The following is a 19,678-nucleotide window of genomic DNA, read 5'->3' on the forward strand; positions in this document are numbered from 1 at the left end:
ACGCCATCACTTTGTAGTTCCTCTAGCGCTTAGAGAACAAAAACAAAACAGCTAGTTTTTTTGGGAATTGTCCTTCAATAATGCCTATTGCGATAGATATCACTGTTGTTTCATTTTAGTGGAGCTACTCGCTACAAAAAAGAAAAAGCTCCAGTGAAGTCGAAATTACGACACTGAGGCTGAAAAAAAATGTCGGTCTCAGTTTTATTCCCAAGCTCGTAAATCTATAAATACGTGCTCTACGAAGCTGAATTTTCGTGGTTTATGTAACGATAAAGTGTAGAAAAATGTGCAAATTGCTCTCCATAAAATGTTTAATTGCTAGAGGTTCTAAATAAATGGCCAATTAAAAAATCTGTTATTACTTTTACTTCCAGCCCTATTTTTCGTTTGTGGGCTTATGGGACCCTAAAATTTAAGAAAACACACAGAAAACACTGATTTGCTGGAAATAAAAAAATCAGGGCCAAAAGGGTTAACGCTCGTTGGGTTTGGTTGTCACGATATTAAGCGAAAAAAAGTTCAATGCAACGCCTGCTCGTGCGGGAGGAAAAGGGAGCACAAAAAAAAAACAGAACTGCCGCTGGCGCAGTTTCAGGCAGGGGGCGCGCGAACACTGCGAAGGCGGGAAATTTAAATTGAATTGGGTGGTAGCAAGCGGATAATGGCTGCACAGCCCATTATGGCCAATCACTGCTCTGCACTTCCAAAAGCTTTCACGTTGAGTCGAATGGCTTTAATTTTTTAGTGATGCGTACGTGGCTGTTATGGGGATCATTGTTACCACAAGGATAATACAAGACCAAACGGAAACGAATGATCATTAAAAAAGGAGGCTCACATCAACGCGTAAGACTTGAAGGCAGCGAATCTGTACGCAACCTTCACCACCATCACGACGGTTTAAGTCCACAATTGAAGCCACTTCGCTTCTGCTTCGCCTCCGCAACGACCTGTACTCCATGATTGTTGAGATAAGTTGCGCTTCCTTCATTTTTTGGAAGTGATAGTCACTGGACTCACCGTGGAGGGGCGTACGGGACGTGTCTATGTGGCGTAGACACGTGACGTCACGTCTCTACGTGACGTGTATGACATGTCTTTCTTGTTCTGAGCAATTGTTGGCACGAATGCGGTGAACGCTGCAGCTTTTTTGGCCAATCTTGGAAAATCTCGCAAAGGTGGTATGGTTGGCTCGACAAACTAAACGTGCGCCGGGGACGCTGGGTGGTCGCCGGTAGCCGCGCACACACGAGTGCTCGGCATTTTCTTGCTATTTTTAACTGCGGACTAACACTAACGGTACACTAACAATTTGCTCGACAGCTTCGCGGCTAATAATTAGAGGCAAGATTTCATTCCCTCGTGTGAACTCGCCACCTCCTCTACGAATCCAGCGCCACCTACAGGTTTGCTTTGAACATACCTTCTCTGGTTTTGAGCAACTTCTAAAGGAGCTTTGCTGTTTGATCTCACTAGCCGTATAATAAAGAAAAGAGCCTCAGTATCTGTATGAGAAGAACAACGGGTTTTGGCGCAAAATGGCCGCGGACGAGCCCCGCCTGTGCAGAAAATTTTGCAAGAACCGGGGAGTTTTTAAGCGAAAAATGTTCTCTAGGCTCAGATTTACGATTTTCTGTAAAGAACAGTGCTATTAGGTTACCTTAGTGGTGTAGAGCGGCGTTCAACACGTGTAATTACTTTCTGCATAGAAGCGGAATTCTCCTTGCTGTACCAATCTCGGAACGGAATATCTCTGATGTGATTAGAAAATTCGGCACTTGTGTTTGAATCATAATGAGTGCTTCAGTGTCATTGTCGTTTTTTTTTATAGGTCTCCGAAAACAACGTTCCAAGTGTGGAGCAATTTAACTGACAATTTTTGCTTTATTTCACAATGATCGCAGCTTCCAAAGCAGACGACTGTCGCAAAAGGCGGCAGCATTTTCATTGGCTGCGCCGGGCCTAGGTGTCGCCCACTTGGCTTCCTGGTGTACTGCGAGCTGATTTTCTAGCCGTCGATATGCACCTTTTCAGTCGGTTTCGGTTTCCTCGCGTTTTCCCTAGATTTCTTTCACAGTCGTCAACTAGGTGCTGAACTTTCACTGGTCCCTAGATAAGTTGTCGCTAGATGATCACTTGCGGCGTTTCCGGCAAACCACTTATTCGCCGTTGCTGTCTTCGACTTATCGTAGTCGGCGGCCGCTGTCTTTTTGCAGGCGGGAACTTATGCGTTCGGGCAAAACTGAACGCCGCCCCGACCAAACCGTAACCGCCGGCGCAAGCGTTCGTCGTCGTAGACCTCGAACGGGCGTATTCGGTCGCGAAACGCGCTGTCTGCGCAAGGACAGCCTTAGCAGCAGAGCTAGTAGCCGATGTGGGCGAGGGGGAGCAACGGCAGCCATCCTTTAATTATAAGTTCGCAACTTATCCGCGTACGCTGGCCGGGTCCTTCGTATGTAAACAAGGCTTATCCGCGCGCTTCTTTCGGTTCCTGGCAAAGGACGTATTTCCTAGGGAGCGCATAAACTTGCGACTTCGCTGCGTAGGCTGGCCGGGACCTCCCTACCAGTATAAGGTGGGGAATAAGTCAGCCACCTTATTGGCGCGCTTGTTTCGGTTTCCGGCAAACGACTTAAGCGCATAAGTCGTAGTTGAGAACTTATTCTCCAACTTATCATGTACGGGCAAACGGCCCCAGGTCTCGACATTAGCAGCCCGATACCATACCACAGTACCATCTCCGCACCTTGTTCTTGTGTACTGTATGGGAGAACTTTTTTATTGTGCATGGGAGAGTACGCCCAAACATAACGACAGCACGAAGACAGTATATAGTCAAGCGAACAAAATAATATAGTCACGCTAGGACAACCACAGATACATCAACATTCAGGTAAGCGCACACAAGCATTCAAAAGGGGGAACTAGTGAGGTGGTGGGCAAAAAGAATGATATACACTATGTTCAAACCACCCCAGTTTCTCCGAAATACGACTTTCTTGAGAGAGGCGGCTCAGCATGCCTATCACACAAGCTGTAGCATCACATACTGTACAGACCAAGTAATACAAACATGTCATAGAGTGTCTCACCAGGACAGCCGAATGGCAAAAATATGGTTGAGAAAGGCGTGTAGGCATATCTTTTTTGAGTGTTTGCTGCAAAATGTCACCCCAAAAACGGCATGCTGCTGTCTACAAAACAGTGAGGAATTTTCTCTGGTCGTGAAAAGAGGTGGCAATCTGTTAACCAAGCTACGAAGAGACCATGGTCTTGTGTCCAAGTTTTTATAGGAAGCGTACCAGTTTGCAATTAAAAAGTCTTAGAACCTGATGGAACAGACCCTTTCACAACCTATTGAGGGAAAAGCCAAGAAAAAAGTGAACCGTAAATAGACCTGCGCCAAAGAATAAGTATGCACTCAAGGGTAAATCAAGCGTGTAAAAAGCGTGACGTGTCAACCAATTGCTTGAGAAAACCCCGTCGACGTCGAATTGTTTCAACAGACAGTACGGGTGTTAGACGATAATCAGGCGCTTCGTTCTCTTTTTACGGCGCATACCAACTTGAGGGACTGACCAGAATCGAGGACTTTGATTGGTTAATATGCTCGTTTCGCAAAATTCGTAACACTATGAATGAGAAACATAAAAGTCGTAGAAGATTGAATATAATTGATTGGTGCATGAAAAAATGCTGGCGGAAACCGATCAAGGAAAACGGTATTCATTGCAATGTGTTTTATTTTCGTTTAGGAGCCGGGCTATTCAGAATCTACGCTAAAATATTCAGACAACTGCAGTACAGTCCGAAAGCGGTGAGAAAGCCGCTTCTCGGTCATTTTTTTTTGTCAATAGCGCTTTTTCGCCCTCGCTTTTGTAAACGTAAGCTTGTACCGCACTATTTGCTCGAACCTTCACCATGGTGATGCTGCAATGCAGCCGTGAACAACGTTTTACCTCCGTTAGAATTTTATAAGATCAACAACAAGGATGCAAATTTTATAGGAGGGAAGGAACATACCTTATTGCGAAGGCATGGCCCGAAGCAGCAAGGGGGAAGCGGAAGGGCAGGGGGACCAAAACAAGGCCCTGCGGTGGAGGCCGGTGAGTGTAAACTTTATATGCTTGCTTTTTAGAAAGCCAGTAGCCGAACATGCACTAATAATGGGGTTTTTAACTGCAGTTTTTAAGATCTTTGCTGCATTTAAAGAGAATTTTCGCGAACTCCCTCACCTTTCTAACCAAACATTTCTTGGGGGGGGGGGGGGGGAAGGGGTGAGACGCAAATAGTTTTCACCATATTCTGTATTTTTTCGACCTTGCGTGCTTCGGTGTGGGCGTTGGCGATTGGTCGATTAATCTTCCGATTAATAGATTAATTCGTTAGTAGCGATTAAGTTTTCCAACCGGTTGAACAGTTGAAGTCATGTGAACAAACTAAAACGAGAGTGTCGTGCCGAAATTGTGCGTAAGCGTGTCGAGGCCAGATGGTCATAGTTCTGTTGAAATAAACCGCCTGACGTCGCTACAGAAAATGTTGCAAGTATGCTTAGAAATTATAGTGTTTCAAACGAAACGCTCATAGCCAAGTGGCTACTACAAATACAACTTTACACGGTAAAAAAATCGGGGAGCGGGCGTTTTCCCCGTGTGGCCGCTGTATAAACTATCTATTACGAAAGTAAACAACGATTAATCGGTGCCCCGTGAAGTTACGGTGAGTGCATATGATCCTCATTTATTAAACAGTGCGAACTACGAACGCGGTGAAAAGCGACTCGCCAATAAGGTAGGTCTGCTCACCTCGTTTGAAATGTCGGTGAACCAGCATATTGGTATTTTTTATTATTTCATCATTCGGAATAGTAATAAAATGTCATGCTTGGTCATTTTCCCCCTAAAACAGCAACAACCCCATTAATGATGAAGTAACCGATTAAGCTAGTGGATTAATCGGATTAAAATTTTTAACCGACGCCCAGCCCTTATTATTACTATTTGTTATAGTTTTCTGTCGTAATAAATTCGGCGGTGTTATTGTTCTGGGACGTTCTCAAGCTAGAAAGATGATTCTGCTGACATTTAGCATCCCACCACCGATAACTATGATCCGTAAAGCAGATCCTGGAAATTTCACAATGCTATCAAAACGAATGCCTTGTAATCACCCACAACAAGTTTTAAAAATATCTTCTTTTTCTATGTTACCAGTGTACTTCCAAAAATTTCCGACGAAATTGGATTTTTCGCCAAATATTAAGCAGTACGTGGTCAGAGGCGGCTTTGAAGCTGGAAATGGTGGGGATTCACCTTTGGTTTTTAAGGACAGGGCTGTCATTACACATCATTGCGGGTCTTGGGGAGCGCTAGTTACGGGAAATAACTGCGGAAAGAAGAACATAAAATGGTGAAAGGAGACCGACCGGTTGGCCCCATACATTTCTAAGAAATCGCATAATCGACGGAATCAGCACGTCTACTCGCTGTAACAGCACAAGTGGAAGTTACAGGGAATTTCAAAATGCCACGAAATTCCAGAACAAATAGAACGACTCATTTCAAAAGTGAATTCACGATATAAAAGGTGCCTTTCTTGTACACCGATCCCACTCAACAAAAACAAAGAAAAAAACCATGAAAAAAATGACGGAAACACAAACGAGCAAATCGGGTAAATGGGCTAACTGTGTAACTCCCTGCATTTCCAATGGACGTAGGTAAGTCAGGTAATTGTTAAAATGGTGTACGTCGCGTTCATATGTCGGAAGTGATTAAAAATACATAAAATACAATAAATGTAGGATAAAAACCATAACCTAGTCTTAAGAAACTACACACATGCATCTTACTCATCTCCCTAAAACAGCGAAAGCAAATAAAGATCAAGGATAACCAGCTAAGCTGGGCGCTGTCTACAGAGTGCACGAAAATAAACGGCTGCGTATAATTTGCGATTGAACATGTTTTCTGGCTAATTAGTTTAATGCATTTAGGAAGGAGTCAACAATGGACAACCTTATGTTTTCCCGCTAGAATATTCTAGCGGGAAAACATAATGCTGTCCATTTCCCTCCCGCACCGTAGGCATTCACTTACTCTGTAACACAAACAAGAACGCCTCGGCCACAGAGGACGGAAGAAAGGTCTCGTTAGGACCAGAGACCGCGGTGAGAAATCTACGGGTGCGGGAATTCTGTATGTTGAGTCCTATACAATTGAGCCCCTTGATGAGTCCAGCGGAGAAGCAATTCGACTGCTGTGACGTGCAGAGGCAGCCGCAGAATTTTTCCCGCCGTGACTTGCCCACAATAGTAGGAGCCGATACCTGGGCCTACGTGTTGCTGTATGCATGTCGAAGTAAAATACGAGGCAGCGGCCAGAAGCGCGTGAGCATTCGTGACTTCGCGCCTATAATCTGTGGTGGTTCGTGGACTAGTTACGCCGCAAATACTTGGCACTTCGAGGTCATCATTTCCAGTTGCTTGCCGTCGTGCTGGCTAGTGAACGTGATTGAAACGCGATGGCGTGATGTGGTTGTTAAGGCTTGGGTCTTGCCGAATGTTATACGCGCCACTTTCTCGAGACCCCTCCAGGAAGAGCCCACGGCATGAGACACGTCAGTCCGAATGACGGTGCGCTGTCTGCCAGTATCTAGCAGCATCCTGACCAGCAGCTGACCCCTTATCCCTGTTACTCCTACGCGGCAGGTATGAAAGTAGTTTGACGTGGGTTGAGTGTGGTTGGTCGATGCCGGGGTCACTAAGGGCACCTAGTCGGAAGCCCTGATAAAATCAGCCGGCCATACCGCCGTGCATTACTGAATGCCAGGGCCTCGTCCATCACAAAGGGGGCAGTGGTACAACAAGGAGGGAATACCTGTCAGGTGATGCTCAGCCCAAGCTCAGGTAGTGCTCAGATGTTGGGCTAAGTTCCTCGTGAGGTGCCAGCGGAGGAAGTTGAGGGCGCCGAAGCTGGAGGCCGGTACTGTCTTCCCTTATTTCATCACCTCATTCAGGAAAATCTAGAAAATTTCTTGTGCTTGCTTTGCGTTGTCGGGTGCGTCACCTCTTACGATTTTTTTATTCCTTGCGGCTAACGAAGAGCAGTGTCGTCGGGCAACTACTTGAGAAGTACACGATAGACGACGACAGCGTACCGGTTCGAATTAAAAGCTAGTCCCCAGAGCGCGTTCATCAATAATACGAGCTCATCGTAGAACCACCACAGCCTATCTATGTAAGCAGAGATGGTGAGGAGGGCGTCGACGTGATCCGCCATTAGCACGCATCGGCGGCCAATGCCGAGTTTACAATCTTTGAAGGAAAGAGAGCCCGAGAAAACCTAAAGAGAGTAGGAAAGAGAACCCGAGGGTTGAACCTAAGCAGAACTAACCGTCCTGATTTGTTCCCAGGCATCGGAAACATCACGGGCCGGATACGGGGGGTAAAGCACGACCCAGACATTCGGTTTGCTTGGAAGCGATGAAACACACACTGACCGAGGAGACGGTGGGTTCAGCTCCGTTATTCTCTTCATGACCCGTCAACTCCCTCATCCTAAGCCCATGTCATTCTTTATTTACGACCGAGAATTTACAACATTTTCGCATACCACACCATTCGTTGAGTTTAGTCTGTCCGCATGACATTAAATCTCAAGCGAACTATCAGGTGTCGAAACCTAATAAAAACGAAATAAATAAATATGCCAACCAAACTGCAATAAACGCGCGTGACTGAGCCTGCAAATTGCAGCGAGTAAAAGTCGCGCACTCGTCAAGTCAGAACGGATGCTTTTTTTTTTAAACCGGAGCCCTAGCAGAAGGAAATAGCGCAGTTGGCCCAGCCCATATAGTATTTACATCCACATCAAAAGTGCTTGTTCACTTATTTCACTAATTGTGACACTGTTTTACGTTTGCATCAGTTTCCTCTTTGCAGTGGAAGGCAGGTATGCTTTCACTGTTATCGCGACAGTGAACATCCAGGCAGGCTGCCCCGGAAGCCCTCCATGAACATGTGCCCATGATTCGCAGGAATATTCTGCAGTACTACGTGGACCCAATGAATTTAAGACTGAAATTAGGACCTGTACCTAGGTTCTATGAACAATGATGTATCTTCGAATACGGCGTTTAAAATACATTTCTGAAAAAAAAAAACTTCCAATCAGTCCCTTTCAAGTGGTTTTGGTATATCACTCTCCCTGCAAATATGAAGAGATCGCATGGATATCTACCTTGAGTTATTACGCTGCACCGTTGAAAGGATTAAAAATCCTGGATTTACACGTCAAATTTATCTAATGGGAATTAAAATTTTTTATAGCCATTTGAAGGTGTAACACCGGCGGATTTGTATAGCACTGCGGAGTACTGTTCCAAAGAGGAACCAGAAAAGAAGTACGTTTTAATATGCTATAAATACGGCCCAAACACCATCAAACCAATCGGGCAGTTCTCCACCTGCTCCACCTGCTAAATCGCACGCCCAAACCAACGACCACCATCACATGTCACGAAAACCATTTTTCCCTCAGCAACCCCTCAGCATCACGGTGTCAGTAGGTGCTTTTCTTGTTTACTTAGTGTCGTCATAGAGGGCGCTGGGAGCATTAGGACTGCTCACGTGAATTTAAATGCGAAATTATAACAATTCTTATGAAAGATGTCTGTAGTGCTACATAGTGTTTGCGTCTTCTTTTTTCTGTCTTCATTTTTCTGTGCAAAATACCTCGACAGGGCAATTGGCCATATTTCAAGCCACAGCTTCTCGAAAATAAGTGCTCCTATTGGTTGCCGTCCACTCAGTCTACTCACGCGCTGTCACGTTAGGTTATTACGCGGCACGCGGCAGCGTGACCCTCGTTCTGTCGCTGACAATAGTTGTGCTGGGATAGCGCCCAGTTAATGCACTTGGGTCATCGTCTGGACACCCGGGGTCGATTCCCACACAAACAGAAACGGGTATTTTTATTGTTTTTCTGTTGTTCTCTGGCTATGGAAGATTTGAGCAGCGGGCATAAGAGAGTAGCATGATACAGCTCCTCTATAGAGCACACATCCAGCGTACACAAGAGCTTAAGCGATGACAAAAGAAAAAGTGATTGTCTTCGGTGTTTACCAGGTACCCATGTGGGCTCGCAGGGGGCCAGTGGAATCCAAACGTTAATAAAAGAAACGGGATGTCTAGTAGCAAAGTGCAATGCAAGTAAAGTTTTAGCGCACACAAAAGGCTGATATCGTCTTATAACTTGTATAATGTACCTGGAGCCATTACGCCGATTCGTGCGTGCCTTGAATGAAGCGCGTCGTTCTGGGTATTTCTTTTCTTTGTCAACGTCTTTCCACGCCTGTTTTCAAGATGAATCAGATCAAATCGCCCCTTTCCATTCTGTGCCTAGATAGGTTAACAAGATATCCGTTTGTTTATATTTTGTCATTTCCGTTTCCACGCGATTGCTCCGTCGCTGAAGGGCCTTCCAAATCACAACTGCGGACTTACGCGCGGCACCAAATGCCTGATTCATAAAAAAAATGTAATAAAGCCTTTTATATATATATATATATACGTATATATAAATATATATATATATATATATATCAAAGTTGCAGTCCTTATTGCCAGTGCTGTTTGGCGTTTTAACGGTGTTTTATAGTGCCGAATGAGGTCAGATTGCATTTTTTTTGGGAGGAATAAATGATTGAAAATTCAAGTCGAGAAAAAATGCGCCTTTTCTTCCGGAAGCGGGAATCGAACCCACAACCTCCGCATAACGCGTGCGGTGCTCTACCATTGAGCTAGTTCCGCGGCGACTCCCCTCTCGACTATACGGCGGGGTTTTGTATTTACGACTGCTCAGAGCCCGGTCAACTAGCGCCGCCCCTCGACTACCGCGGGAAGACGTAGAACGTCTTTTCCCAGCGGCCGCACGTAAGACGTGGTCGGAAGTCGGGGATAGCCAAAGGCATTTCAGACTGCTGAAGCCAGAACCCTCGTAATGCATTTTGTAGAACAGACACGTACGGGACGAGGGATTCCGTAAGGACACATATCAAAGTTGCAGTCCTTATTGCCAGTGCTGTTTGGCGTTTTAACGGTGTTTTATAGTGCCGAATGAGGTCAGATTGCATTTTTTTTTTAGGAATAAATGATTGAAAATTCAAGTCGAGAAAAAATGCGCCTTTTTATATATATATATATATATATATATATATATATATATATATATATATATATATATATATATATATATATATATATATACTTCAGAAAATGGTAGACGCACGATTAAAAACAAAAACAATGGTTTACTGACGTTTCGACTACGGGACCAGTCTTCATCTTGAGTAACATACCACGTAGGAGCACGCAGGCTTATATAGGTGCAGAGGGTGTGCTGCAGTGTACCCTTTTTTTTAACAACATTGGCGGGTTTGGGGCGAGGGAACAGGGAAGGGAGGGCATTGTACATGTGGCACTATACATGATGACAAACTCTTTTCTAAAAAGCCCATCAATATTAAACTTCATCCATAAAAAAAACAGGGTAGGGAGCTGTTCAAATACACTTTTCATACGGATTACACGAATAAATGGATGGTGCAGGGAACGTCTCGACACACGAAATGCAAAGTACACGAACAACCAATAAATACAGAACAGAAGCCGCCGGTGACGCATCCATTCCTGAAAACACCAATTACCGGTGGCGTGGGGAATGTCAGGGCACTTTACAAGTTCACAGAAGTCACAGAAGAGCGCACGTGCCAGCAACGCAACCAATTATTTAGCCAGGTAGGAAGTAATTAGGTGTGTCCTGCGTGGAAGCAACTATTGAATCGGTGGCCAGTAAGGGTCAACAAGTTTCTGTGTATACAATAAAAGCATGCCACAGCATGATGGAGGCCTGCAAAGAAGTGAGTAATGATTGACAGTCCAACAAGCTACAGTCCAAGAAACTGCCGGTTTGTTGGACGGTGCAACCGAGAGGCGTCGTTCTTCAATCGGCTTCTCCGGAACTACTGCCGACGATCAAGAACGCTGTTCTACATTGACCACGAGCTGCAGTTCCATCCTGCGGCACGAGTTCTTGCAAAAGACGCCCTTCACCCCAGCTTCGAAGGCGTCGCTCTCATGGCCAGCCACCTCCATGGCATGTGCCTCAGCAGGAGGGGCCCGTCTACAACCTGGTCTTCTACCTGGCCGACCAACTCCGCGCCGACGGAGCCGTCCCTTCAGGCCTCAACATCACCGCCGCGCAGCTACGCCGCCTCGGCCGCTGCCCCTGCGGTGCCTTCCACTGCAGCTTCTTTGAGCCGGCAGTACAACCTCCGTTCGAACACTTCAAAGTTCCCGCCCCGCGGCCGCAAGGATTGACTGTGCCCTACTGATGCCGGTAACGCAACCAACCATAATGTCTCTAGGAAATTTTTAGATGCCAGAAAACTAACCGACAAACGTGTTCGATATGAGATGCATGCCTCCACTCTTAAACAGTACCTCAATTCCTCCATTGTGCCCAAAGGTCTTGCAATATAATTAAAACCAGCCACATCTGAGTTGTCGCCTGCAAATAAGGAAAAGTGGGACAGTGTGCTCAAATCCGCTTCATTGGACTTGATACGCATAATTATCGATCACTACCAGACAAATTTTGAACTTTTGATAAGGAACGAAAAACTTCTCTTACCCCATCTCAACAAACATGAGATCGAGTCATTGGCCTCGCACGAATTAAAGGTTCGAGATAAGCTGTCTCATGTCAAGGCCAAAAAATTCTCGCGTGATAATGTTATCCCTAAACCAGACGGGTCCCCTGTTAGCACCTTACCAGTCACACAGAAAGAAGATGTCGAGAGTAGTAACATAGTCAACTTGTCAGATGCGGTTTTGTCCAACGCCGATTTGAGCATACTTTCTAGGGGTTTGAGTTTTTGCCCAACAACAGGGGGTTTTTCCGAATTCGTGCTTTTTAAAGATCTGGAAAATTTTGCCCGTACCATGAGGTTGAAGGAATACTTTCATGACCGCGAAACATGTAGTGACACTGCTAAATTGCTTCCAAGCCCTCAACACTGGACACCACCCCCCCAGCGGGACGAGTGCTTAGATATGTATATCAAAGCTGTGCAACAAGACATCATTGAAGCTTACAAAAAGCAGTCTACCTTCCGCCATAACCTCTCCATCAGTAAAAAAAATTCATTAGAAACCCTCTCTCACCGCACTGATATTATAATTAAACCAGCTGACAAAGGTGGTGCAATAGTAATACTTAACCAGGTTGACTATGTTAAAGAAGCACCAAGGCAGCTATCAGACTCGTCATTCTACAAACCACTTGAAAATGATCCTACAGCCGACTTTAGAGAAACCGTTTAAGAACATCTCACTCAATTGGTGAAGGATAGAGTAATGGCACAAAGAACCGCCCATTCACTTGTTCCGCTTAATCCTGTAGCTGGCAGGTTTTACTTGCTGCCGAAAATCCACAAAAAAGATAATCCCGGCCGCCCAATCGTCGCGGGGATAGGCACCGTCACGGAACACCTTTCGCGGTACGTGGACTCGATAATTAGCATCATACCGCCTAGTTTTCCTTCCTACATTAAAGATACTAACCACTTCCTTTCGGACGTTTTAGATTTGGATATTCCCAGCAATTCCCTCCTGGTTACAATGGATGTTGCGTCACTCTACACAAATATTCCGCACGACGATGGAATCCGAGCAGTAACTCACGCTTACAAAGAAGCAACCTTTGACAAACTTGTTGATGGCTCTACACTAAGCACTCTTCTTCGGCTAATTCTAGAGCTTAACAATGTTGAGTTCGATGGAAAACACTACGTCCAAATAAGTGGCACATCTATGGGAACACGCGTAGGGCCAAACTATGCCAATATTTTTATGGGCGTCCTAGAGGGTGAATTTCTGAATAGCCAGAGCTTAAAGCCACTCTATTATAAGCGTTTCATTGATGATGTATTCCTGATTTGGACCCACGGGCAGACGAACCTGATAACCTTCATAGACGCGTTCAGCTTTGCGCATCCCTCCATTTCTTTTTCTTACCAATACTCCCCGTCTACTGTTAATTTTCTTGACGTAAACGTCACCGTCTCAGAGGGCAAACTGATCACTAAACTGTACCGAAAACCGATCGACAAGCAACAGTAACTACATTTTCAAAGCAGTCACGTCAAACATTGCAAAACCGGAATTCCCTATAGCCAAGCTCATCGTTTTCGTCGAATTTGCTCAAAGGAAGAGGATTTCAATGATAATTGTGAGGAGCTACGCAGTGCACTTTTGAAACAAAAATATCCCGTTGAAATAATTGACAACGCTATAGACAGAGCACGAAACCTGAATCGCTCAGACATTCTCAGAGGCACCAAAACCTCCCACGACAAACCGCAAACGAACTTGGTCTTAACACATTCCGCATCTGTTCCCAAAGTCTCGTCTATACTAAAAAAGCACTATAACCTTCTTACCCAAAGTGAGCGCCTAAAACATGTTTTTCCCGAACCCCCACGGGTTGTGTACAGGAGAAACAAAAACATTAGGGATGTCCTGACCTCATCCAAAATAAGGACTCAAACGACGGGTGGATGCAGTCCTTGCGGGAAGCCTCGATGTCGAATATGCACGCACATGTCCACAACGGATACCACGGTCAGTTCAGCCTCTGACTCGTCTAAAAATCACAGGAAACCTGAACTGTTATAGTTCCAATGTGGTATATTTTCTCGAGTGTACGGTGTGCCACCTACAATACATCGGGCAAACAGAAAAGTCGTTCAGATCTTGGTTTAATAATCACAAGTCACATTCCAAAACTCTGCCATCTCTCCCGTTGTCAAAACACGTTAACCTTCCTGGGCACTCTTTTGACCACCTCAGAGCCACGATATTAGAATCTGGGTTTCACTCACCATGATCGATTAATCCGCGAATCGTATCTCATTTACAAGTTCAAATCCACATCTTCAGGCATTAATGAGAGTATGGGGAAATTATCGTCTTTGGTGGGTACCTAAGCCATTTTCACTGTGTCTTTTTTTTTCTTTTTTTGTTTGTTTTATTCGCCCTACCGAACACTGTCAGCCACCACACGTTCCCCCCCCCCCCCCTCCCCACCCCTGTCTGTCTCCCCCTTTTTTTTCGTGGAATAGTAGCTGCATTTCCAGTACGCCTCCGCTCCCGCGGTTGGCAGCCCCCTTTGGGGGGTTAAATTTGTTATCGCGAACGCGCCGTCCGCGCGGGCACTCACCATCTTCTTCGATGTTGCGCGGTTCCCCCACCCCTCCGCTTCTTGGACTGTCAATCATTACTCACTTCTTTGCATGCCTCCATCATGCTGTGACAGGCTTTTATTGTATACACAGAAACTTGTTGACCCTTACTGGCTACCGATTCAGTAGTTGCTTCCACGCAGGACACACCTAGTTACTTCCTACCTGGCTAAATAATTGGTTGCGTTGCTGGCACGTGCGCTCTTCTGTGACTTCTGTGAACTTGTAAAGTGCCCTGACATTCCCCACGCCACCGGTAATTGGTGTTTTCAGGAATGGATGCGTCACCGGCGGCTTCTGTTCTGTATTTATTTGTTGTTCGTGTACTTTGCATTTCGTGTGTAGAGACGCTCCCTGCACCATCCATTTATTCGTGAATCCGTATGAAAAGTGTATTTGAAGAGCTCCCTACCCTGTTTTTTTTTTAATGGATGAAGTTGAATATTGATGGGCTTTTTAGAAAAGAGATTGTCATCATGTATAGTGCCACATGTATAATGCCCTCCCTTCCCTGTTCCCTCGCCCCGAACCCGCCAATGTTGTTAAAAAAAAGGGTACACTGCAGCACACCCTCTCCACCTATATAAGCGTGCGTGCTCCAACGTTGTATGTTACTCAAGATGAAGACTGGTCCCGCAGTCGAAACGTCAGTAAACCACTGTTTTTGTTTTTAATCGTGCGTCTACCATTTTCTTAAGTATTTTTTCTGGCTCCTCGAGAAGTTTCCTTTTACTGCTTATATATATATATATATATATACGTGTGTGTGTCTGTATACGGATGTATATATATACACAGTCGAACACGGATATATCGAACTCCAAGGGGATCGCGAAATAGTTCGATATATAAAAAATATGGCCTCTGAGACCTCACCTAAGGTGGACGGTCACTTACCGATCGTCGCATTCAAGAGTGACAACTAATTCCGCACTCACGACGCCACAGGACGCTTTATTTCCGTGAAAAAAAAAAATCGCTGATCTTGGCCTGCTTCTTCGTCCTGGTAATGAAATTAAAGACGCTGGTCTCGATCCTCTCGAGGCTGCAAAACTAGAAAATTCCAGGAGTACGCTGCGCGGTCGCACATGATGCACAACACGCAGGCTCTCTGAACGGACTCCAACAAAGCGCTCGCGATGGTCATCTCCGAGAGAAACAGTGATCTCCGAAAGGTGCGGGACAACTAGCCAAACAGGAGGAACAGCAGCAAAATGCCAAAGAAGGAGGAGGCCGCCATCGCCTTCGTTCCCTCTTCCCTTTCCCGAGACGACATCGGGGGAAGACCGAGCCAGAGAGAGAGAAAAAAACTATTTTTCGGCAAGCCGGGGAACGTACGCAGCCGCAAAAAAGGATGTGCGCAGTAGGGGCATCCCTACCTCGCAGTGTCACATTTTCCGAGCGTTCGGGCTTGTGTGCTTAGAGAGATTTAGCATACCGGGATCCGTTCGCTAACGCTACGGCGGCCGGTAGCGCAAGCGCACATTCGTTCCGGTAGCGGGGATTAGTTCCACGAGCCAGTCTTCGCCATGCCCGCGCATATCTACAGATCCTCCTCAACCTCAATCGGGGGTGCAGCGACCGCCGAAGAGCACCTTCCAGCTCGCGGGGCGTTCGATATACCCGATGTCGGGATAAATACGGTTCGATATAAACATACGAATTCCTATACTTTTCCACATAATTTTCAAGGGGATAATATATGAGTTCGATATAGACAATAATTCGATATACCCGTGTTCGACTGTATATATATATATATATATATATATATTATATATATATATATATATATATATATATATATATATATATATATATATATATATATATATATATATATATATATATATATATATATATATATATATATATAACACAGAAATAAGGGTTGGCAGTCGAGAAAACCTCGGAAAGCAAAGGGGAGAATGTGGTAGATCATTGAAACAGATTAAGAATTTGGAAAGAAAGAAAGAAAGTGAAGAAAAAATGCCCGCCAGGTGGGATCCGAACCCACGACCTCCAGAATACCGGTCTGGTGGGATAACCACTACGCTACCGGCGGGGCGATTTTCCCATTCACTTTCTGGGGTATTTATGTTAGGTAGATTTGTTTCCTGTGCTTGGGGGTGGTAGCCAGCGCCATTCGGACTAATCGGGGTGAAGGGGACCTTCTTTTTAACCCCCGGGTCGTGACTCGAGTGTCTACGACATGTCCAGAGTGGTCGACCAGCTTTGAACCCTCTTAAGCTCCCTTTGGCAACAAGACTGCCAGAACAGAGGCCCTCGCTATGCATGTAGCGAATCAGAATAGGAAATGAGGGGCTCGTTGAAAATAACACAGAAATAAGGGTTGGCAGTCGAGAAAACCTCGGAAAGCAAAGGGGAGGATGTGGTAGATCATTGAAACAGATTAAGAATTTGGAAAGAAAGAAAGAAAGTGAAGAAAAAATGCCCGCCAGGTGGGATCCCAACCAACGACCTCCAGAATACCGGTCTGGTGCGATAACCACTACGCTACCGGCGGGGCGATTTTCCCATTCACCATCTGGGGTATTTATGTTAGGTAGATTTGTTTCCTGTGCTTGGGGGTGGTAGCCAGCGCCATTCGGACTAATCGGGGTGAAGGGGACCTTCTTTTTAACCCCCGGGTCGTGACTCGAGTGTCTACGACATGTCCAGAGTGGTCGACCAGCTTTGAACCCTCTTAAGCTCCCTTTGGCAACAAGACTGCCAGAACAGAGGCCCTCGCTATGCATGTAGCGAATCAGAATAGGAAATGAGGGGCTCGTTGAAAATAACACAGAAATAAGGGTTGGCAGTCGTGAAAACCTCAGAAAGCAAAGGGGAGGATGTGGTAGATCATTGAAACAGATTAAGAATTTGGAAAGAAAGAAAGAAAGTGAAGAAAAAATGCCCGCCAGGTGGGATCCGAACCCACGACCTCCAGAATACCGGTCTGGTGCGATAACCACTACGCTACCGGCGGGGCGATTTTCCCATTCACTTTCTGGGGTATTTATGTTAGGTAGATTTGTTTCCTGTGCTTGGGGGTGGTAGCCAGCGCCATTCGGACTAATCGGGGTGAAGGGGACCTTCTTTTTAACCCCCGGGTCGTGACTCGAGTGTCTACGACATGTCCAGAGTGGTCGACCAGCTTTGAACCCTCTTAAGCTCCCTTTGGCAACAACAATGCCAGAACAGAGGCCCTCGCTATGCATGTAGCGAATCAGAATAGGAAATGAGGGGCTCGTTGAAAATAACACAGAAATAAGGGTTGGCAGTCGAGAAAACCTCGGAAAGCAAAGGGGAGGATGTGGTAGATCATTGAAACAGATTAAGAATTTGGAAAGAAAGAAAGAAAGTGAAGAAAAAATGCCCGCCAGGTGGGATCCGAACCCACGACCTCCAGAATACCGGTCTGGTGCGATAACCACTACGCTACCGGCGGGGCGATTTTCCCATTCACTTTCTGGGGTATTTATGTTAGGTAGATTTGTTTCCTGTGCTTGGGGGTGGTAGCCAGCGCCATTCGGACTAATCGGGGTGAAGGGGACCTTCTTTTTAACCCCCGGGTCGTGACTCGAGTGTCTACGACATGTCCAGAGTGGTCGACCAGCTTTGAACCCTCTTAAGCTCCCTTTGGCAACAAGACTGCCAGAACAGAGGCCCTCGCTATGCATGTAGCGAATCAGAATAGGAAATGAGGGGCTCGTTGAAAATAACACAGAAATAAGGGTTGGCAGTCGAGAAAACCTCGGAAAGCAAAGGGGAGGATGTGGTAGATCATTGAAACAGATTAAGAATTTGGAAAGAAAGAAAGAAAGTGAAGAAAAAATGCCCGCCAGGTGGGATCCGAACCCACGACCTCCAGAATACCGGTCTGGTGCGATAACCACTACGCTACCGGCGGGGCGATTTTCCCATTCACTTTCTGGGGTATTTATGTTAGGTAGATTTGTTTCCTGTGCTTGGGGGTGGTAGCCAGCGCCATTCGGACTAATCGGGGTGAAGGGGACCTTCTTTTTAACCCCCGGGTCGTGACTCGAGTGTCTACGACATGTCCAGAGTGGTCGACCAGCTTTGAACCCTCTTAAGCTCCCGTTAGCAACAAGACTGCCAGAACAGAGGCCCTCGCTATGCATGTAGCGAATCAGAATAGGAAATGAGGGGCTCGTTGAAAATAACACAGAAATAAGGGTTGGCAGTCGAGAAAACCTCGGAAAGCAAAGGGGAGGATGTGGTAGATCATTGAAACAGATTAAGAATTTGGAAAGAAAGAAAGAAAGTGAAGAAAAAATGCCCGCCAGGTGGGATCCGAACCCAAGACCTCCAGAATACCGGTCTGGTGCGATAACCACTACGCTACCGGCGGGGCGATTTTCCCATTCACTTTCTGGGGTATTTATGTTAGGTAGATTTGTTTCCTGTGCTAGGGGGTGGTAGCCAGCGCCATTCGGAGTAATCGGGGTGAAGGGGACCTTCATTTTTTCTTCACTTTCTTTCTTTCTTTCGAAATTCTTAATCTGTTTCAATGATCTACCACATCCTCCCCTTTGCTTTCCGAGGTTTTCTCGACTGCCAACCCTTATTTCTGTGTTATTTTCAACGAGCCCCTCATTTCCTATTCTGATTCGCTACATGCATAGCGAGGGCCTCTGTTCTGGCAGTCTTGTTGCCAAAGGGAGCTTAAGAGGGTTCAAAGCTGGTCGACCACTCTGGACATGTCGTAGACACTCGAGTCACGACCCGGGGGTTAAAAAGAAGGTCCCCTTCACCCCGATTAGTCCGAATGGCGCTGGCTACCACCCCAAGCACAGGAAACAAATCTACCTAACATAAATACCCCAGAAAGTGAATGGGAAAATCGCCCCGCCGGTAGCGTAGTGGTTATCGCACCAGACTGGTATTCTGGAGGTCGTGGGTTCGGATCCCACCTGGCGGGCATTTTTTCTTCACTTTCTTTCTTTCTTTCCAAATTCTTAATCTGTTTCAATGATCTACCACACCCTCCCCTTTGCTTTCCGAGGTTTTCTCGACTGCCAACCCTTATTTCTGTGTTATTTTCAACGAGCCCCTCATTTCCTATTCTGATTCGCTACATGCATAGCGAGGGCCTCTGTTCTGGCAGTCTTGTTGCCAAAGGGAGCTTAAGAGGGTTCGAAGCTGGTCGACCACTCTGGACATATCGTAGACACTCGAGTCACGACCCGGGGGTTAAAAAGAAGGTCCCCTTCACCCCGATTAGTCCGAATGGCGCTGGCTACCACCCCCAAGCACAGGAAACAAATCTACCTAACATAAATACCCCAGAAAGTGAATGGGAAAATCGCCCCGCCGGTAGCGTAGTGGTTATCGCACCAGACCGGTA

General features: G+C 45.9%; 1 non-coding gene across 1 annotated transcript; it reads left to right on the top strand.

Annotated features, from left to right (window-relative positions):
- Positions 1-19,179: 19,179 nt before the first annotated feature.
- Positions 19,180-19,252, top strand: Trnat-ggu (transfer RNA threonine (anticodon GGU)). The gene has a single exon. It is a non-coding gene; the product is annotated as a tRNA-Thr (tRNA).
- Positions 19,253-19,678: the final 426 nt, after the last annotated feature.

This window comes from Haemaphysalis longicornis, unplaced genomic scaffold (genome assembly GCF_048455015.1).
Source record: "Haemaphysalis longicornis isolate Haplotype H1 unplaced genomic scaffold, Haemaphysalis longicornis Haplotype H1 scaffold_2, whole genome shotgun sequence".
Classification (NCBI taxonomy): Eukaryota; Metazoa; Arthropoda; class Arachnida; order Ixodida; family Ixodidae; genus Haemaphysalis; species Haemaphysalis longicornis.